At 51.7% G+C, this 19902-nt stretch overlaps 2 long non-coding RNA genes across 3 annotated transcripts; one reads left to right on the top strand and one right to left on the bottom strand.

Annotated features, from left to right (window-relative positions):
• Positions 1 to 250: 250 nt before the first annotated feature.
• On the top strand, positions 251 to 7952 carry LOC119158942. 2 transcript variants are annotated; one of them, XR_005108010.1, is made up of 3 exons: positions 251 to 633; positions 930 to 1057; positions 2304 to 7952. It is a non-coding gene; the product is annotated as an uncharacterized LOC119158942 (long non-coding RNA). The 2 variants fall into 2 exon arrangements; XR_005108011.1 differs by having other exon boundaries at positions 2307 to 7952.
• LOC119158943 lies at positions 5639 to 9741 on the bottom strand. Its single transcript, XR_005108012.1, has 2 exons — positions 9325 to 9741; positions 5639 to 8529 (listed from the first exon to the last, which is right to left on the bottom strand). It is a non-coding gene; the product is annotated as an uncharacterized LOC119158943 (long non-coding RNA).
• Positions 9742 to 19902: the final 10161 nt, after the last annotated feature.

Here is a 19902-nt window from a genome sequence, read left to right on the forward strand (position 1 = left end):
CGCCCGCGCGCGCCCAACCACGGGCCGGCCCGGCCGCGTCCGCAGGGGTGGGCCTGGGGAGACAAGGGCGGCCCGGGAGGGGTCGGGGGCCCGGGATCTGCGGGGGCCGGGGGTGGCTTGGGGAGACCGGGGGGGCCGGGGCAAATGGGGGGCGGGCGGCGGGGGCGGCCCGGGCTTCCCAGAAGCGGGCGGGGCTTCCTGCCAAGCACCCCCCACCCCTCCCACTTCCGCCGCGCTGCACATGCGCGTTGCTGCCGTGAGGCGCTGCCGGTGTCGCGGCTGAGCCCGGTGCGCAGGCGCGGGGAGGGTGCGGCGCGCGGCGGCGTATCGTTAAACGGCCGCCCGGCTCGGTTGTTAGTCCTGCTAGGGCCCGGGTCCCCCGCAGGCCCCGGTGCCCCCGGGAGGGAGCCATCCAGCCGGGCCTCGGGCTTATGAGACTTTCTGTGGTTATTTTTCCCCCCCTGTGCTGACTCCTGCCAGTTAAATGCTAAGAGAAGGGCTGCAAGAAGCGCTGTCTGAGTCTGATGTCAGAGCTCTATCCAGGCCGTGGGAGAGAAGAGGGGGAGCCTTGATCCCCAGGTACTGTGGAGGTGATTGGAAGGGGTTCAGTCCTGCTGTGGAGATTTCAGCAGTGTAAGTTTCTGAGAACTCTGGTAGGGTTGGTTTTTTTTTCACCCCTCACTTTGGCCCTGACACTCCCCAATAAGCGACAGTTTATTCTGCAGATTCTAGTTTGCCCAAGAAGCGTTTTTCTTTGCTTTGACACTATGTAAAGGGATGTTTGGGAAACTCCCAACCCTTGCCTCAGGGGTGGGGGCTACAGAAAATAAATTATTTCAGAGCTTTCAAGAAAGGACTCTGATACAGTTGCTTATTCCCTCTGGATTTGCACCCCGTGTATGACATACAATATGCTTTGCCCCATGCAGGAGGATGACCCACAGTGGTGGCAGAGGCTGTGTATGATAACCACTGTGACAGTGCTCTGAGCAGTCTCAAAATCTGCAGTAGCAAGATCCAGTGTCCCTCATCTTCAGTATAAACTGGCTCTGCACAGGTACCTCGTTTGCTCAGACTCTTGATGTAGTTTGGAGATAACTCTTCAGTCCTGAGAGCTCTTTCCTAAGTGAACAGAGCTGTACCGTGTTGCAGAATAATCCCCTGCTGCCTGGTTATAGTACAAAACCAGGGTTAAATGAACCTGTCACGGTGGATCACTATCATACATGGTATGTTCCAGTGAATAGGCTGTTCTGCAGATTACTCCAATCTTTTGGAGATTATTGAAGTGGAAATAGAAAATGCTGGGAATGGGGTTGGTATCGTCGGGTCAGTTGTCATGAGGAGGTGGCCAGTAGTAACGCGTGGTTTGTCAGTCCTTCCTGGAGGAACTGAGCTGTGGTCAATGCCAAGTGAGGTGCATGGAGAGAGCTGGGCTTCAGGGATGAGTTAGTTCATGTTTTGTGTGCCCCTACACTCAGGTGGCATGCATTACAGGCACAGACCCTGAGATCCACCCCATCTCTCATGTCCCGAGTGAAGAATCATCCTTGTATTCAAGCAGTAGGAAAACCTCAAGTGAGGAAGGAGTTATGGTAATGGATGGTCACATCTTTTTCAACATTTCTTACTGTCTTACCCTCACTTAAAGAATATGGAATGTCTGCTGGTCAAGATAAAGAACAAGAGAAATTTTTACAAGGCAGTGCTTTTCAGAAGTTGAAATAATTTGGCAGCAGTTCTGCCTTTAAAAATCTGAGGGAGTCTTTGTTAGGTTATTTTTGCCGGAGTAGTTGAGGTGATCATAATGTTGCATTTAGAGGTATTTACGACCTTGACACTTTTATCACAGTGGAAAGAAGATCAAACAATGGTTTTGACAAAACATAACGAACCTTAATACTCATTTTGTGGGCTCCATTGAAGTTACATTCTGTAATTGTTGTCTGAAGAGGGCAAACAGGAGGTGTATAGGACTGAGATTTTGAGAAGCATGTGTGGCACTTTTTACAAGTCGTCGTTCAATACTGAAATCCAGTATACTCTGCTTGTCTTTTGTGGTTAAGTTACATGAAATGAATCGGTGGTCTCAGTCAGCTTGCTGGCAGAGTAGTTTGTCACCCTTAAGCTGTAAAGAATGTCTTGAAAGCACAAACAAAGTGTAAATAATGTAATAATGATTGCTCCAATAAGCAAGCAGTATTCAGGGCACACTGCAATAGCTCAAAGATACAAAGAGTTCATTTGTTGGAAATAACGTGAGCGTGTACCGGTCTGTCAGAGCGCTTTTGCCACCTCTCCAGCAGGAAGAGCATGTCTGGAGGAGGGTGAGAGCACCATGTGTCTGACCCACCGGAGCAGAAGTAACCCAGCTGGTGAGGGCGAGGCTGGGAGACTGGCACTGCCTGCCCAACCTCTGCTCTGCCCCTTCTTTGTGGTTACAGGACCATGTACAGCCAAGCTACGGTTTCAATTGGGTTTCTATTGTGGCAATAAAACCCACAAGTAGTTATCGACACGAGTGTGAATGGAGTGTGAATGCAAATGTAACTGTGTTCCTATTTATGTAAATTGCACCAGGTGTATCAGTTACTCGATTTGGAGAGTTAACACAAATAGCTGCATTAATAATTGGTGCAAGATATGTGTAGCCTGCCCTTTGGGTGACCCAGTAATGTCAAGACATACTTGTTGGAATCTGTGCTGTGATTATAGTTACAGCTCAGAAAGCACAGTTAGTTTCACAAAAGGTCTTTTGGTTCTGCCTGGCTTGGTTAAGGTGATCTACTCTGGGACCACTGATCAAAAAACAGCTTTTCACTTGGAGTTTTCAATCTGTTATTCCACATTTGGTGCTCACTGTGTATGTGTGAGCCAAAAGCAGAGTGTTACAAATGGCAAGTTGTGTAAGAACTTGAACCAGAGGGGCCTTTGCCAGTGTGAGCTTCAGTCCGGATCTAGAGATGGGGACAGCTTATACCACCCTGGCTGATCTTCAGCCTCATCCCACCAACCCAGCTTCAGCCCCTGTGGTGTGTCACCAGTTTAACAAGGGAGAATTCTGACCACTTTACCTCCTCCTGTCACCCCCAGCTTTATGCAGCTGCAGTCCGTGCCCACTCATCCAATCCCTCTTCCAGCACCCTCAGTCCAGCCCTTGCGTGAGCTGCTGAGCTGGCAGCACTGGCAGCGTGGGGGTCACTGGTGCCTTACGTTACTGTTGGCTTTCCCAGGGTTGCTGTTCTCAGTGAAAAGAGGATCACCTGCTTCAGTTTATGTTGAAGGTTGGTGTCTGGCCATGGGCAGCTACACTGGAGAACCACTGTGGAGTAGCTCGGGGGCTTGGGGTGCTCAGCCGGCCGGATTGCGGGAAGAACGGCATCCCCCAGGAGCTGCATGCCTGTCTGAGGGTGACCCTTGGGGACTGCGCTGTACTTGTGTGTGGGAAGAGCTCCTCCACCAGGTAGTGTGAGTAACGGTGACAAAGCAGTGCTCTGTCCTGCGGTGGGGACACAGGATTGACATGTCAGCTGCAGAAGCAGTCCTTTGGTGTGGAGACTGGACCTTTTAAACCTGAAGTAACTGGACTCAGACCCCGCTTGTTTCATGGTAATATTCCGAGCCAACTAGACCCAGAAAGTGTAAAACGGGGTTCTCTGCAGTTTCATTCTTCGGAACTTAAACCTGAAGCAACTGGTTGAAAACTTCACCATTAAAAAGTTTCACTTCCCAAATAGTGCTGTTCTATAAATACCCTGTGCAGTGGGATATGACATTTACTCCCACACATGAGACACAGCATGCTTTGTAACTTGCATATGCTGAGCCTTAACCCTTGAGCAGTCTTTGAGTAAAACACAAGGCAAGGAACCCACTTTGGTGGGATAGACTCATGTTGCAACCAGTGAGCTGGTGTGGGTTGCTGTAGAGTAAATGGCAATAGAATTGCAGCCAAAATTATTATACTTTGTATGGTAAAACTCACTTCTTCGAGCTCTTTGGAGATCATGTAGCTGAAGATGTTGCCTTAGGAATAACAGTGCCTTATATGCACTGTTATCGACAGATCTCGGAGCACTTCCCTGCCCAAACCAGAAGCAGTATTTAAGGTAGTTTGCTTTCATTTCTGATTCTGCTACAGTTTTATGATCCTTGACAAATTTCTTAGCTCCTTGGTTTCAGCCCCATATAAAACACATGATACTGCGTTTCTCTCAATTTTTACATGTATATACGCACCCATACTAGAAATTCAAACAGGCTCTGTCTTTGTAGGGTGAGTGCTCGTGTACTGATGTTTTGTAAATATTCTGTATAAATATATAAATATCCTCTCTATGTACATATATATCTCAATGTGAGTAAGTTTGCAATATCCCTTTTTTATTAAGAAACAAATGAAGACACCTTGATTGGTAGATTTAAAAATTAATGGGTCATCTTATCTCATCCTCTTGTGTGATGTAACTTTTCAAGCAAGCTGTGTATCACAGCCAGACTTGAATGAGTTAGCAAAGCAGTCTAGCGCTGCAGCCATACCTCTGTGGGAAATGGAGCCCAAGATTTTAAAAGCCCAGACTTGTATAATGTTGGCATGTGACTGTTTTTCTGGTGCTAAAAGACTATGCAGAAGAGGTCAACAGAAATTAATCCTAACATTGGAAATAGGCTGGGTTTGTTACCTCGCTGGGGTGAGAGGTACAGAAACAGAAAATTTAGGCCTTTGTAGAATGGGTCTGATTCTGATCTCGGTTACACAATGTTGATCTAATTCTTTCATCTGAATGGCATAATCGTGGCTTGTGCCAGTGAAAAATAAGAAACAGCCTCAATGGCTTTCAAAAGTTTTTCATCAGCTCTTTTGAATACCAAGCAGTTCCAATTAATCGGAGTTTGGCCCCTGCAGGGAATACAGTTCTGTAAAGCTTCCTCTTATCTTTGCCAAAATATGATCAAATTGCTTGTCTTTCTGAACAAGTTCTGCTTTTGGCTCTGGTCTATCATCAGGAAACACATGTCAGCATTTTAACAGCTGTGTGTCCTGTTCAGAATGAGCTCTTGATCTGAGTTGGGTGCATAGGGAGCAGGGCTAGGGCTAGCTGTCGTTTGCTCATTTATGGTTAGGAGTATTGAGTAAACACCGATTTTGCCTCTGCTGTGGAGGTCATCCAAGGATTTCAGCACTTTTCCAACCAACTTGCATGAAGCTGAATCTTCATTAGATTCTTCTGTGGAGGCACCAGCGTAGCGTATAAAAAGAGGAAATGAGCACTGGAAAGATAAAGCCAATATTATTAAAAGCAGCCTCTGAGTTTGGGTCTTGGCTGCTCAGTTCAAGGAAATTTGAGCATTCTTTTTCTTGTAGATTACAGGAATTCTCTTGTAGTGATGGCGCCTTTTTGGGAGGGGGCTGAAAAGGTTTCCAAACTCAGCTCCATAAAAATCACTTTTTCTGAGAGTCACAGGTTGTATTAAAAAGAGGTGCCACTCACTGAAGCCTTACAGCATCTCAGCTATTTAAGGATATATTAGAGAATAAGCACAAAATCTTTATCAAAATATTACAATATTCATGTGGCCTGGGTTTTTTTTAAGCCGCAGCTCTTGAGAATTAAGCAGTAAATGAAAAAATCAAGTGTTGTTTTATCAAAAGAAATCTTTATATATAGTTTGTAGAGATCAAGCTCATAAATTCTAAGAAGTTGAGAGGTTGACAGTACTACTTTGATTGAATACTTTTGCTTTAACCAGTAACTCCTTAACCCAAAATGTGCAACAACTTCCTCTGAGGGAGCTGGCTGTGATTCAGCTCATTGTAGCCATTTGTCAAAAATACATCCCAGCTACAACTTCTATTCATTAGCACTTAGATCTACACATCCAGTACTTTTTTTGGGGGAAAAACTGTGCTGGATTTTCAGACAAGCTTCTAGAGGGACTTTGTCTTCACTGATGTGAAAAGATCAGTAACCAAGAAGTTAATTTCAGCAGGAGGAGCCAAAGCTGATATTCGCTCTGCAGGTTTTGCTTCATATATAGTAGAGGACTTTGTTCTTAGATAGCCGGTCTTGTCACATCCCACTGTAATTTCACTGTGTGACACAATGCAGATAAAATGTCTGTAATTATTATGGGATCCCTGGCAGTTAGTGGTATATGCTCCCAAGCTAAGAAGTGGCAGGCAGAGTCCAAAAGCCACGTTGTCTTGCGGGGTTTCCGAGCTGTGGTGTGCAGGTCATTCAGAAATACCAAGTGACTTGTTGCAAGCATGACACCTGGCAAAAAATAGTTTGTCTGTACGTTTCAGCCAAGCAACCTAGTGGCTTACCTTTCACTGCAGCGTTGCAGCAGTGCTCCTCACATTTGAAAGCGTTGGTTTTATTCCAGTACATCTGCTGGCTTGCTCCTTCCACAGCAGGACGCACGTAGACACAGGGCAGTCTGGGTACTAGTGCGTTTATTTAGAAGAATTAATCTAGTTAGCAATTTTTAAAGTCCATAGGATGTGGGCAAAACCTGATTGGCTTAGGTTTCAAAGTTTCCTCCTCCCCAAGTTGCAGCAGTTTATAAATGACTATTCCGTGTCCATTTCTCTCTTTCCTCAGCACATAGGGAGAGTAGGAAGGTGCATGACAGCGCGTCTGTACTCCTGCATCTCAGACAAGATATTGTCAGCATACTGGGACTGATCTCTGCTGGGCAATGAAGCCAAATGAGGCTGGATAAATTCTGCCCTTTACCAGGGGTCGGGGTGTGTAAGGCTGGCGTGTGCCATGGAGTAAAGCTTCAGCTGAGGACTGACAGAGGTGGGTGGCACAGTCAGATGAATCAGGTGTCAGACCCAAGCTGTCTCTAGCAGGCAGGGCTGGTGTGTGCTGCAATGTGTGGCATTTTCAGGTGCCGTGACTAGAGGACTCTGTCCCTCTTACTGTACACAGCAGTTTCTTTTCCTGACAGGCTGAACACAGGCATCATCCCCAGGGCTTGCCTTGGTGAAGCAGAAGAGCTTTCTCTCGGTCCAGGGGCTTGGAAGCACTTCTGCTCCTGGCACTGCAGATGTAGGCTTTGGAACAAACTAAAGTGGACAAATAGTGTGGCCTGAACCAAAACTTCTGCTTCAGGCATTTCAGCTCTGCAATCGCTGTTGAATGCCATAATATGGGATCTTGTTATGAAACATCCTGAGGTCCATGTCTGCAAGGCATTCAGGATTCCCTCTTCCTCTGCACAGTTTCCTACCATGTTGGGAAGAGCTGCTGCACCTTCCTGTGAAGCTGAAATGTTCAAAGCCATCACACCAACTAATGGTGGGTAGCGTGGATATGCTGCCCGCAGCAGGAGCAGATCCAGCAATGTGGTACAGGAGCAGAGAGGAAATCCTGAGAGTGTCGGGACAGGGAGCCCTTGAGGAGGCTCAGCTGTCGGTGGCTGCTGTTGTGCAGCCTCCCTTCTGGAATGTCCCCTTTCATCCCAGCCCCTGTCCTCCACTTGAACCTTCAGAAATCCCGAGCAGTCTATAAGGTCTCTCCTCTTACAGGCATTCAGATGGTCTGAATTAAAACCCAGCAGCTGCTGCTGCTGCCTGCTGTGATGTGCTTCCACTCTGTTTCTGCCAAGTGGCCATCCTCCTGCCTTGCGAGAGGGTCAGCATAGCTTCATGTTCACACCTCCTCCCAGCCCCACCAGGAGCTGCAGCAGTGATGAGGAGCTGCCATACTGTGTATCCTCTTAGCAGATTTCTTTACTCGGCTGCTACATCCTGGTCCCCCACTCAGGTCCTTGTACCGCTCCAGGCTGTCACCCTGCCCAAACCCCTCTCCCACCCACCCTGGGAACTCCACTAGCTCCTGTCAGCGCTGCTCAAGCACAAATTAACAAAATGACTGTGTGCCATTCTAGTGTGAGTTACTAATTCTCTCAGATTGGAAATACAATAAAATGTTGGAAATATTCATATTTTCTCCTATTTCTTATATGTGGAGGGAAGGGCTACCAAGAAACAGAAAAACAAAAGCCAAAGCAGTCAACCACAGTCCAGCTAGAGACATCTCATCTCCAGGGCGTTTATTCAGTTTTTACTCTGGGTGTCCTCTCCCTCTCATGTCTCCAGCCCCCCACCCAGCTCCTCAGTCCACTGCCACCTCCACTGGCATCCATGCTCTCTGCTGATTCTACTTTCAGTGTCTTCCCTCCCTCCCTTATTTCCCAGTGAAAACCCTGCCCATAGACAAGATAACCCTCACAAACCTCACAGCTTTAACTCCTCCTTTGTGATTAATTTTTAACTCCTCAGAAGGATGATCTTGGTGGAGGGAGTCCAGCCTGGCATGATCCTCACCCCTCCCGCCACGTGTGAAGAGACATGAAGAGAAATAGATCCAGGCTTCCTTCTGCATGGCTTGTCCCCAGGGCTGAGCAGGCACAACTGCAGGGTGAACAACCTGGCCCGGAGCAGGGCATGAAACGAGGTACAGACATGTCCAAAGTCATCTCATCTACAAGACTGTGCAAGAAGAAGACATTCCTCCTCTGAAACAAAATACCCAAAAAGGAGAAAGATTTCTTTCACCGTACAGCTAGAGGGGAGGAGTCACTAGCTAAATATTTACAGACAGATCAATCGGGTTTTATTGCAAACAGGCAAACCTTAGCTAATATTAGGACCTGGCAAAACATGCAAAAACCAGCACCCAGAGTATCTTTGCCTTCCTAATGCAGAAAGTGCCCTTTACAAAATAAATGGAGAGCACACAGGCACCATTTATCTGTGCTGATAAATGCGGGGCTTGTGGTTTTGCTGTCTGTGAGGGTCCTTTAGTTTCTGTACAAGCAAAGGGGACTTCAATGTACCCAGCAGGAAGAAACAGGCAGTGCCTCCTGCCTCTGCTCTTCACACCAGCCTTGGAAATTCTGGTAGCAACAATTAGGCAGAATCCTCGTTAGACAGACCACAGGATGGAACAGGGGCATAACACAAAGTAGGTCTTCACACAGATCCGACACTGTCTTCCTTAAAGCAACAGTGCTCCAGCAAAAGCAGCTGGCTCAATCTTTGCTTATGAAATTTATTAAGATAAATCGAAAGTGTCAGGGACTGGAATGTCTAATTAAATTAAACCAGACTGTAAAAAGATTGTATAAATGGAAATGGGCTAAAAATTCAATCAGACATGGTATTAATCTTACAGAAAAATGCATGCAATGCTTTAAAGTTAATTATGTGTTAATCTGTTGCAAAATAACAAAAGCCCTTAAAGCATGCTGTAAGACAGAGGTTTTGTCCTCAGGTGTAATTCATCCACTAGATAAAAAGATAATTCATACCAGCTAAATGGCAAGAGTAACATCAAGGCTTCTCCCCTGTGCTTCCTCCTCCAGGACTGCCTGCCCACCGCGTGATCCTGCAGCCTTTGAGCCATGTGGGGCAGCAGCAGTGAGAGCTGTGACACCCCAGTGCCTCACGTTTCTGCGTTGAGGCCGGTCGCTCAGACTTCTGCAGCACAGCCTTGCTGTCCCTGCCCAGGGAAGGAGGGAGCACAGGCTGTGGTCTGGCTCGCTCATCCCCTGTGGATCAGGCTGGCCAGCACCATTTTGCCTGGCATTGTGAGTCCCAGGGCAGCGGAGGTAGCTCTGCAATGCTGGAGCCAGGCGATTTGCCACCTCCTGCATGCCTAGCTTCAGAGGAGCCACAGCTTCTCCCTCCACACGTGTCTTTCTCCCATATACCTCCCTGGAAGTGTTCCAGGCCAGGCCGGACAGGGCTCTGAGCAACCTGATCTAGTTGAAGATGTCCCTGGTTGTTGCAGGGGGGGTGTACTAGATGACTGTGGTGGGTTGGCCCTGGATGGATGCTGGGTGCCCACCAAAGTCACTCTATCACTGCCCTCCTCAGCTGGACAGAGGAGAGAAAATACAGCAGAAGTCTTGTGGGTCGAAATAAGGACAGGGAGTTCACTCACCAAGTACTGTCACGGGCCAAACAGACTCAACTTGGGGAGATTAGTTTAATTTATTTCCAGTGAAATCAGAGCAGGATAACAGGAACTAAAACCAAACCTTAAAAAACCTTCCCCCCACCCCTCCCTTCTTCCCAGGCTCAACTTCACTCCCGATTCTTCTCCCTGCTCGCCCCGAGGGGCGCGGGGGATGGGGAATGGGGGCTGCAGTCAGTTCATCACATGCTGTCCCTGCTGCTCCTTCCGCCCCATGAGGAGGGTCCTCACACTCTGCCCCTGCCCCAGCGTGGGGCGTCCCACGGGCTGCAGCCCCCCAGGCCCAGCTGGCTCCTGGGGGGTCTCCAGCCCAGCTCCAGCCCAGCCCCAGCCCGGGCTCCTCTCCCCACAGGGCTGTGGGTCCTGCCAGGAGCTGCCCCAGCGCAGGCTGCCCACAGGTCACAGCCTCCTGCGGGCACCCCCTGCCCTGGCGTGGGGTCCCCCATGGGCTGAGGACACAGTCTGTCTTGCCGGGGGCTTCCCCCCTGGCTGCCAGGGAGTCTCTGCTCTGGCACCTGGAGCCCCCCCTGCCCTCCTGCACTGACTTGGGGGGCCACAGAATTGTCTCTCCCACAGGTTCTCACTACTCTCTCTGGCTGTTGTTCTGCAGGTTTTCTTCCCCACTTCTTAAATCCGTTATCCCAGAGGCGCTACCACCGTCGCTGATGGGCTCGGCCTTGGCCAGTGGGTCCATCTTGGAGCTGGCTGGCGTTGGCTCCGTCGGGCATGGGGGAAGCTTTTGGCAACTTCTCGTAGAAGCCACCCCTGTAGCCCACCCTACCTGCCAAAACTTGGCCATGCAAACCCAGTGCAATGACCTTTAAAGGTCCTTTCCAACCCCAAAATTCTCTGATACAGCCTGGGCACATTTCAGCATGATCAGTACCTGTGAGGTGGGTGCAATGTATCAACCTTTGAAATTCTTCCACTTGCTCTTTGGAGCACTGCTCAACACGTGCCTAACCATTCTTTTGTTGATGTTAATACTGCAGGTTAGAGTTGGTGGTGAGATAAAAATGCACTTGCTGCAAGATCGCACCAGGGAGATGGTTCCATGACCTCCCATTTTTTTCCAGAGGAAGCTCCGGGCTGGGCATGCCTGTGGAGAAGAGCTGAAGGGGTTAAAGCTACACAATTCCAGCTCACACCAAACACCCAGCCTCTAGACTTTAACCAAAGTAGCAGATGTTGGTTTCCTACAGCGCGCATACCCAGATGAACTCACAGCCTGTCGCTGGGTTTTGCAAAGCCAAGGTGCTCGTGTTCGTGGGACATGCTATTCACACAAGGAATCCAGCAGCAGGAGCAGCAAAACAGTAATGGGTTTGAAAAACACAACAAGAAACCCTGTGGTGAATCTGCTGGATCTCTCACTCTTCACACTCTTCACTCGCATTCACTCTCTCACACTCACATTCATTCACACTCTTCACTCGCATTCACACTCTTCAGATAGTATTAGCTCTAGGGCTAAACCAACCCATTCCCACACTGTTTCTGTTGTCCCAAACCCATGTCCGTCTGATGAGAGTGACCTCTCTTCCCCAGAGAGTTCTTTTTTCATAAAAATGGTTCCCCATAGGGCCATCTGTCCTCTTGGGGCTGTATGAATTTGTTAGTCACCTAATAAGTCAAGAAATGAGTCAGCTGAGGCTGTTACAAACCAGAAGCCTTCAATTAGTCCTAGACATTTGTTGTTGCCTTACAGTTTTCTTTGGGAGTCCTTTTTCCAAGACCAATATTTGAAAAGAGGGTGAAGCCATTACAGCAAACATTTCTGGGCTGTAGCACAGAGAAGTGAAGTAGCACTGCTAGATTAAATTCTCCCAATCTCCATGAAAGCACCCGGGATTTATCCACGCAATTCTCCAGGCACGGTTTGCAAGCAGCAAAGTTCATTCCTGCTACAAACCGGACTTAGAATTCAAGCTGGGCTTTGGGGAACCTCTCTGGAGGTCACCATAATGTCAAGTTTTCCACCCAGTCCTCTGCAGTGTTTGATGTGATGTATCTGCTCGGTGCAGGCAAGGAGGGGAACAAAAACTCCTGCTGGTGTCTGGCTGGTAGAGCTGGTCCTTTTCTGCCAGATGTATACTTTTCTATTGATCAAATCAGAAGGAAGTTTTGGAGGAAAAGGAAACTGAGTCAGAAAGAGCTTTCTGGCCAGCAGCATGCATGTGGCCCTTGCTCCCTCCTCATCTCTAACCGCGTTCCTGCCCCTCCATGGGGTGTGGAAAGACAGGTTGTTCTTGCAGGTGGACTCGGGACCATGAAAGAGGACAGGGTATGTTCAGTAAGGAGCTGCTTTTACTGTCGGGTGCTTAAAACAGCTTGAGCCTGACCCTTGCATGAAATCAGAACAGATCTAGCCAGACCTGGTCACAGGGTTACTGGAACTCGTGCTGCCACTGCAAAAAACAAACTGGAAAGAGTCCAGAAAGACAAGAATGATTAGAGGTGGGACAAACCCACCCAACAGACTAAAGCAATTGAGTTTGTTTAACTAAGAAAAAGTTAAGGAGTGACTTGATCACTGTCTCCAGTGAAGATTCTGATGTTAGAAGATATTTATTTTAACAAATAAAAGAATAACAAGTGCCAACATCCAGGAGGAGAAAGGAGGCAAATTCAGGCTAGCATGTAGAGCAGGAAAAGCTGGTTGGATCCACTTTAATAGTTCTCCATCAGTGAAGTCCTGAAGTTAAATCAAGTGTCTGTCTAAGCTGCAGGCTTGACCATCTCCCACAGGAATTCCTGCATTAAAATAAATAGATCTTGCCACAACGTGGAACTGCAGCAAAAGACAAACTAATCATTCTATCCTATCCCTGCCTTGTGTCATGTTACGCTGTAAATGATTTGAATGATTTGACTCAGAGACAAACTCTTTGTTTTGGCTCCTGTAACACCAGATGTGAAAAGAGCCCTATTCATCAACAGGATCCCAAGATGCTCTCGCAACAGACATCACGGGGGAAAGTTGTTGCATTGCCAAGTTTAGATGGGAGCCTAATTCTGTTCTCCATATACGCAGGCTTAGGCATGTCCTAACTGATCAAAGAATTATTATAGATAAGAGCAACAATTCTTGTATTAGATAGAAAGCAGCTTCTACCCAGTGAAGATAAGAAATAGGTTCTTTTTTAACATAAATGCACAACTTCAAAGTCACTTCTAAAAAAACATAAAAAGAAACCAATGTCTTTCTTAAGGAAAAAGTCCAAGGAGACTATAAAGCATCTTTCATTCCCTGCTAGCCACAGGACACTCATTCTCCCCCACTGCCACGTGCATTCTCAGACTTCTGCATAAAGCAGCCTGTGCTGCCAGCCAAGGCAGGGCTGCATCACCCGGAGCCACACGTATTCCCCCATTCCTCGAGCAGAAAGAATTTCTTTGGCTGTTTCACCCAACGGCTGCATAGGCTATTTTAAAAAATACAAAGATCACTTTTCCCAGTGATGCTATTTTTAGGACTGGTCCCTCTGCTCCTGGGCTTTGGGAACAGTGTCTCTGTTATCTGCCTCTCTATTTGTGCAGTTAAGAGTGCACAGTCCACCATGCACGTGCAAATTTGCCGCAGTCAGCGGGATGTATTCTCTTGCCTGCTGCAAATGAACCTCGATTCGTTCAGTCCATGAGCTGGGCTGGGAGCCTGATACTTGAATCGTGTGGGCTACATCTGTCCCAGCCTGCATGCACATGGCACAGAGACTTGTTCCAAGGTTGCCTTGAGGTTTTTTTTTGGAGAAATGTAGAGGATTTACCTTTCAGGGAAAGCGTAAGGAAGCTTTGGGCAAGGAAGTCAAATGAGCTGCTCAGCCGTGCTCGCTCTAGCTCTCAGGCATAGGTCTGCTGGCACAGGCAGGGTTAATTCAGCTGTTGCAGGGTTAATTTTGTGGCCCAGATATTGAGTTTCTGAACACTGCAATGGCCCCAGGCTGGGGCAGAGAGGGGGTGAAGGATGGCAGATGGCTGGCCAGGCCATCCTTCCCCATGCTGCGACTTTACATCTCAAGCAGGTGAGGACAAACCCATGCAACACCCCTGGGAACTGCAAGCAGAGATGGATGGGAGGTTGTGCCCCAGTTCATGTTCTTAGCTGTTAAAAATAAAATGTGCCATTAATGAGATGGATCAAAGATCCATCTGGCAAAGCACCTTGGCAACTGGCGTCAGAGCAAGGACTCTCCAGCAGTGCCTTCAGGAGCTGCAGGATGGGTTTGCTACAGCCACTCTGTGTGTAACCTCTGGTACTGCTGTGCCAGGGCGAAACCTTAGGCAGCTAACGGGACATGGGAAGGAGCCCGAGGACAGCCCCCTTCCCAGCAAACCCTCCTGATTTCCAGCCATCTGCAGCTTTAGGGCTTTCTGAACTGGTTGTTGTCTCTAGACGGGTGCTTCGCAGCCCCCATGGTAGCTCCCACTTTTGGAGACAAGCGCACAGGAGGAGATGGCCAGGTCTCTGTGACCCACGCCGAGGCATTCTCCCCATCACTGCACGCACAGCTGCTCTTGGCAGTTCCCTCTGCAGGAATTATTAATGCTGAAAATTGGCGCTTGCATGTTTTCACCAGTGCAGCAGCGTCACCTGGCTCTGCCTGGAGTGCCAGGAGGGGAGGCCAGGCTGGTCACGGTCACACCGCCTGCCCCTTCCCAGCGGCGGTGTGTGCCTGAAAAACAAGCACACCCAACCAGCGCTCAGGTCTCTTCCAAAAACATTTACATCATGTTGAAGCCATCAAGCATGTGATTTCCCAGCCCTGAAACTGAAAGGAGCCTCTCTCCAGGAGAGGGAGAGGAGCTGTGCAAGAGCCAGCTGGGATTCAGGAGGAAAGGCTTTATCCACGCTCAAGGAAGGCTGGGTTCAAGCAGGACCCCTGCCACAGGAGATGGGACCTCTGATGCACCGGGCAGGAGGGCAGGCTGCAGCCTTCAGAGAAGGAAAACACTGAAAACTTTTGATCTGTCTTTAGATTTTGAGCACATTTCTTGGGAATTGGGTAATTTCTGTCAGAGCCATAAAAGTATTTATACGTTTCCAAAGAAGGAGTTTAAATCAGAGCAGAGTGGATGCACCTGCCTGGTTTAGTGTGTTAAGGCAAGGGGATGCAGGGATGCAAAGAACATCTCACCTTGCTTAACCTCATGCACCATATAGCTTACAGCACCTGGCTCCTGTGGCCATATGGGGCAAACTGGGCCACGGAGTCCCACGGCAGCAGGATGAGGCTTTCTTCTGCAGCCAGGTTCTCACCAGCATCTCCGCTCCTCGTCTCATTTTCCTGCAGTCTTGTGATCACAGGAAGTGCAGGGGTGGGGGAGCAGCTCTGCTCAGGCCCTGAGTGCCTGGCCTGACTCAGGTCCCGTCTGGGCATCTCACAAGGATCGTCTTTAATCTGTGCACAGTGAGGAGGCTGCAGAAACAAGGGCAGAGGCCACAAACGGTGCGGAATAACTAATCCAACTGAGGAAACCTACTGGGAACTGTTGTGTGAGACAAATCCCAGTCTTGGGAGACTCAGGTGTGCTTCCCCAGCTGGGACAGGCAAGTTCACAACTCGCAGAGCCCGGCTGGGAGCAGGAGGTTTCCTGAAACCTTCAAGCCTCTCTTTCCTGAAAGCTCATTTCTGCGGATTAGCAGATGTCTTTGTTGAAAGTCTGAGGACCTGGCAAGGATTACTGTAAACACTTGGCAAGGTACAGCCACTTGGCATGGATGCTGGGTGTTGGAGGGGGGAGCTGCAGTTCAGAGGGCGGTTTTGATGTTCACACTCACAAATAAGCTGTTAACTGGAAACACCCCAGGCAGGGGTAATGCAGCAAACACTCACATACCTGAAACATCAGGTATATTTTGGTTTTCCCACCTTTCTTACCCAGGAGGGGTAAAGGGGTTACTTGCCCATTTACTGGGAAACTGGCTGTTCCCAGATCTGTGAAGTCCTGCATGGTTAGACACAGTCCCACGCGATGGCCAGCATAAAGACAGCATCTCTGTGGTGCCAGGTGTCAAAACCAAGAAAAGACCACTATAGAAACGGATATATGACCTAGGGTCTAACCCAGGCCTGCGTGGCCATGGCCAAGCGGTACTGGGAGCAGCTCACATGACGTAGCATCAGGAGGGTGCTGCAGGAGAAAACCTAACAAGTGCCCCCGCTGTCAGTTGGTGAGGATCTCCCATGCTTGCAACCACACTGAGACTAAGAGTGCAAGAGGACTCCTTCGCTGAGGGATGAAGACCAGGTCATTGCTGGAGGACACTGTGCTCTTGGGTGTGATGCCTGAGGAGCATCACGCTCAGCTGTGACACTCGAACACCAAAGGCCACACTTAAACCCAGCGTTTCAACCCAGGATTGACTCTAAAGAAGCATCTGGGTGATGCAGGACAGCCCTGAAATAACTCACGTTTGAAGAAAAGTGTTTTATAGAAACTTATGCAACCTGATTTCAGACTGTCAGTGACTGAGCCTGCCAATACCTTAATGAGTGGCTCCAACAATTAATTACCTCCCCTGTTAGAAATATGTGCTGTTTCCAGTCTCGGCCAACAGTGCTGGCATGCATTTTTCTTTTCTCTGCCAGACAGAAGAACCCTCCAGTGTCAAACTTCTGTTCTCCCATGGGAGCTGCCAGAGATGAAGTCTTCTCTGACTTCATGGGTGCGGGATCCCAGTCCAGCTCCAAATTCCCCAGCCTGCTGACACAAGCTCCCAGGCTGCCTGTGGTCCCTCATTCCATCTTCTAGATCACGATTTCCCCATCCTACGTCAAATTTACACAGTAACCCCCCATCCTGTATGTGGGAACTGCATTTCCCAGCCACGCAAACGCAGCGATGAGCCCCGCCAGTATGTCATCTTTATGTGCATGCAGCTCCCAGCAGGTGCAGGGGGCATTTCCCACCTACGGCTGGCACGGACCCTGGCTCTGGGCAGGGGGTCTGGGTGGCCCTGCCTGTCCCTGCCTGCTCTGCCCCTGGTCCTGCCGCCGGCCCTGCCCCGGCTTTGCCTCTGGCTCTGCCCGGCCCTGCCCCGGCCCTGCCCGGCTCTGCCCCGGCCCTGCCCGGCCCTGCCCCCGGCCCTGCCCCCGGCCCTGCCCCGGCCCTGCCCGGCTCTGCCCCCGGCCCTGCCCGGCTCTGCCCGGCCCTGCCCGGCTCTGCCCCGGCCCTGCCCCCGGCCCTGCCCCCGGCCCTGCCCCCGGCCCTGCCCGGCTCTGCCCCGGCCCTGCCCCCGGCCCTGCCCGGCCCTGCCCGGCCCTGCCCCCGGCCCTGCCCCCGGCCCTGCCCGGCCCTGCCCCGGCCCTGCCCCCGGCCCTGCCCCGGCCCTGCCCGGCTCTGCCCCCGGCCCTGCCCGGCTCTGCCCGGCTCTGCCCCCGGCCCTGCCCGGCCCTGCCCGGCCCTGCCCCGGCTCTGCCCCGGCCCTGCCCGGCCCTGCCCCCGGCCCTGCCCGGCCCTGCCCGGCTCTGCCCCGGCCCTGCCCCGGCCCTGCCCGGCTCTGCCCCCGGCCCTGCCCCGGCCCTGCCCGGCTCTGCCCCCGGCCCTGCCCCGGCTCTGCCCCGGCCCTGCCCCGGCTCTGCCCCGGCCCTGCCCGGCTCTGCCCCCAGCCCTTCCCCGGCTCTGCCCCGGCCCTGCCCGGCTCTGCCCCCGGCCCTTCCCCGGCTCTGCCCCGGCCCTGCCCGGCTCTGCCCCCGGCCCTTCCCCGGCTCTGCCCCGGCCCTGCCCGGCTCTGCCCCCGGCTCTGCCCCGGCCCTGCCCGGCCCTGCCCCCGGCCCTGCCCCGGCCCTGCCCGGCCCTGCCCGGCTCTGCCCCCAGCCCTACCCCCCCGGCCCTGCCCCGGCGCAGCGGCTGTCGGGCCCGGCCGAGCGCGGGGCTCCGCCGCTTTCCCGAGCGAGCGGCTCCATCTAGTGCCCGCGGCCCGGCCGGGGGCGGCGCGGCGGGAGTCGGGGCGGGCGGGGGGCGGGGGGGCCGGGCCGGGCCCCCGTCCCCTGGAAGGGTGCGAGCGGGGCCGACCGTGGGGGCGCGGGGAGCCGCGGGAGAGCTCACGGCGGCCTCGCAGCGCCGGACGGGGTCGGCAGGCAGCTGGAGAGGAGCTTTGTACACGGGCATGTCGCGATAGGACGGGGGGAGTGGCTTTGCACTGACAGAGGGCAGATGTAGATCAGCTATTAGAAAGAAATTCCTCACTGTGAGGGTGCTGAGGTGCTGGCGCAGGCTGCCCAGAACAGATGTGGATGCCCCGTCCCTGGAAGCATCCAAGGCCGAGTTCAACGTGGCTTGGAGCGACCTGGTCCGGTGGAGGTGCCTCTATGGCCAGGGGGTGGAACGGGCTGGTCCCTTCCAACCCAAACCCTTCTGTGATGCTGCGACATCTCTGCAGGCTGGGAAGAGGCTGCGTGAGCCTCTCTGGTGAGGAGGAAGGAGAAGGAAGGAGGAGGAAGGCTGCCCACCACCACCCCCGCTGAAGGGGGGGAGCGTCAGGAGGCAAGACCAGGGTGGGGGGCAGCGCCGGGGGCGGCGGTCGATGCTGCACGATGGTACCAAGAGAATGGAGATGGAAAGAGGAAAGAAGTGTGGGTAAAAACGTACGGTGCGTTTTATACCAGTGCTAATGACCCCCTCAGTGCTTCGGGTGGCCTTGCTCCCACCAGGGCATGCTTGCGTGACACGAGCAGAGGTCCCTGAGCAGAAGGTGGCCGGCAGGGCTGGGGACACTGGGAGCAGACGCCTGTGGCAGGGCTGAGGGCAGTGCGGCACCAGCTGCCCTCCTTGCCGGTCCTGCCGGCATGGTCAGCAGTGCCAGCCCTGTGTCCCCAAGCAGAGGTGGGGGTTGTGACAGAGACACTGCAGGAGCCGCTGGCTGAGCAGTGGTAGGACTCACCCACAGAACGCTCGGCTGGCTCTGGCTTCTTGTGGAGCACAGCAACCCTGTATCCTCCTCTGCACTCCTACCACATTAAGCATTTTTCTCCTACTTTTTCCTAGAGCTTCCTGCAGAGAAAATATCTCTGTTAATCACCTGGGTGGTGGGGCACAGTGTTCCCAGTGACACAAAGCTGAGTGAGTGGCTGGCACACCAGAGGGCTGTGCTGCTGCCCAGATGGACCTGGAGGAATGGGCTGGCAGGAACTTCATGTGATTCAGCATCTCTTTTCTCTTCCGCTTTCCCTCTGGCCCTTGGATTCTTCTCGATCAAACTCCCCATCCTTGCATCCTTTCTGTACCAGACTTCACGTCTTTGCTTTTTCTGAGGACAACATACGCCAGCTGCCTCACTGATGGGTGCAGAGACACCAAGGAGGTTGGCAGGGGACCTGGGTGGCCTGAGCCCACCTCTCTTCAAAGGGGCTGGCTGTGACCTGGGCTAACAACATGCCCTTGATCATTTCATTTCTTTAAATACACAACACTGAGCCCATCACAGGTTTGCTGATCACACGTTCTGGTACCCAGAAGTCAAGTCACAAGTCCCTGGGGTGCAGGCTCCAGGGAAGGCTTGTTCATGCCGACCTAGCTGGAAAGCACTGGGTGCACAGCCGGGACCTCTCAGTGGCCGTTGTATTTCTCTTGAATCTCTGCTAAGTTACACCCAGCTCTTAGTCCTTGATTCAGGGGATTTCTCTTTTGGTTATTCCACGCAGCCATCCATGGCTTTCCCAGGAACTGGAGCACAGTGGAACTGAGGGTCATCGCTGGCAGCCGCTGCTGCGCTCGGCCACCTTTGACTCATGCCTGGGACTGTGCTCCCACCAGGAGAGCTCGGGGCTGGGGGCTGCTGTGCTTGCGGTGGGTGGGAGGAAGCTTATGAGCAGTTGCAACACATTTTTTAATGACTGATTGGGAAGGTTCATGCCCTCAGGAGTCCCTTTGCTAGAATGGCATGATGTGTCATGACGAATGGGTGATT

The sequence above is a fragment of the Falco rusticolus genome, chromosome 18, assembly GCF_015220075.1.
Source record: "Falco rusticolus isolate bFalRus1 chromosome 18, bFalRus1.pri, whole genome shotgun sequence".
Classification (NCBI taxonomy): domain Eukaryota; kingdom Metazoa; phylum Chordata; class Aves; order Falconiformes; family Falconidae; genus Falco; species Falco rusticolus.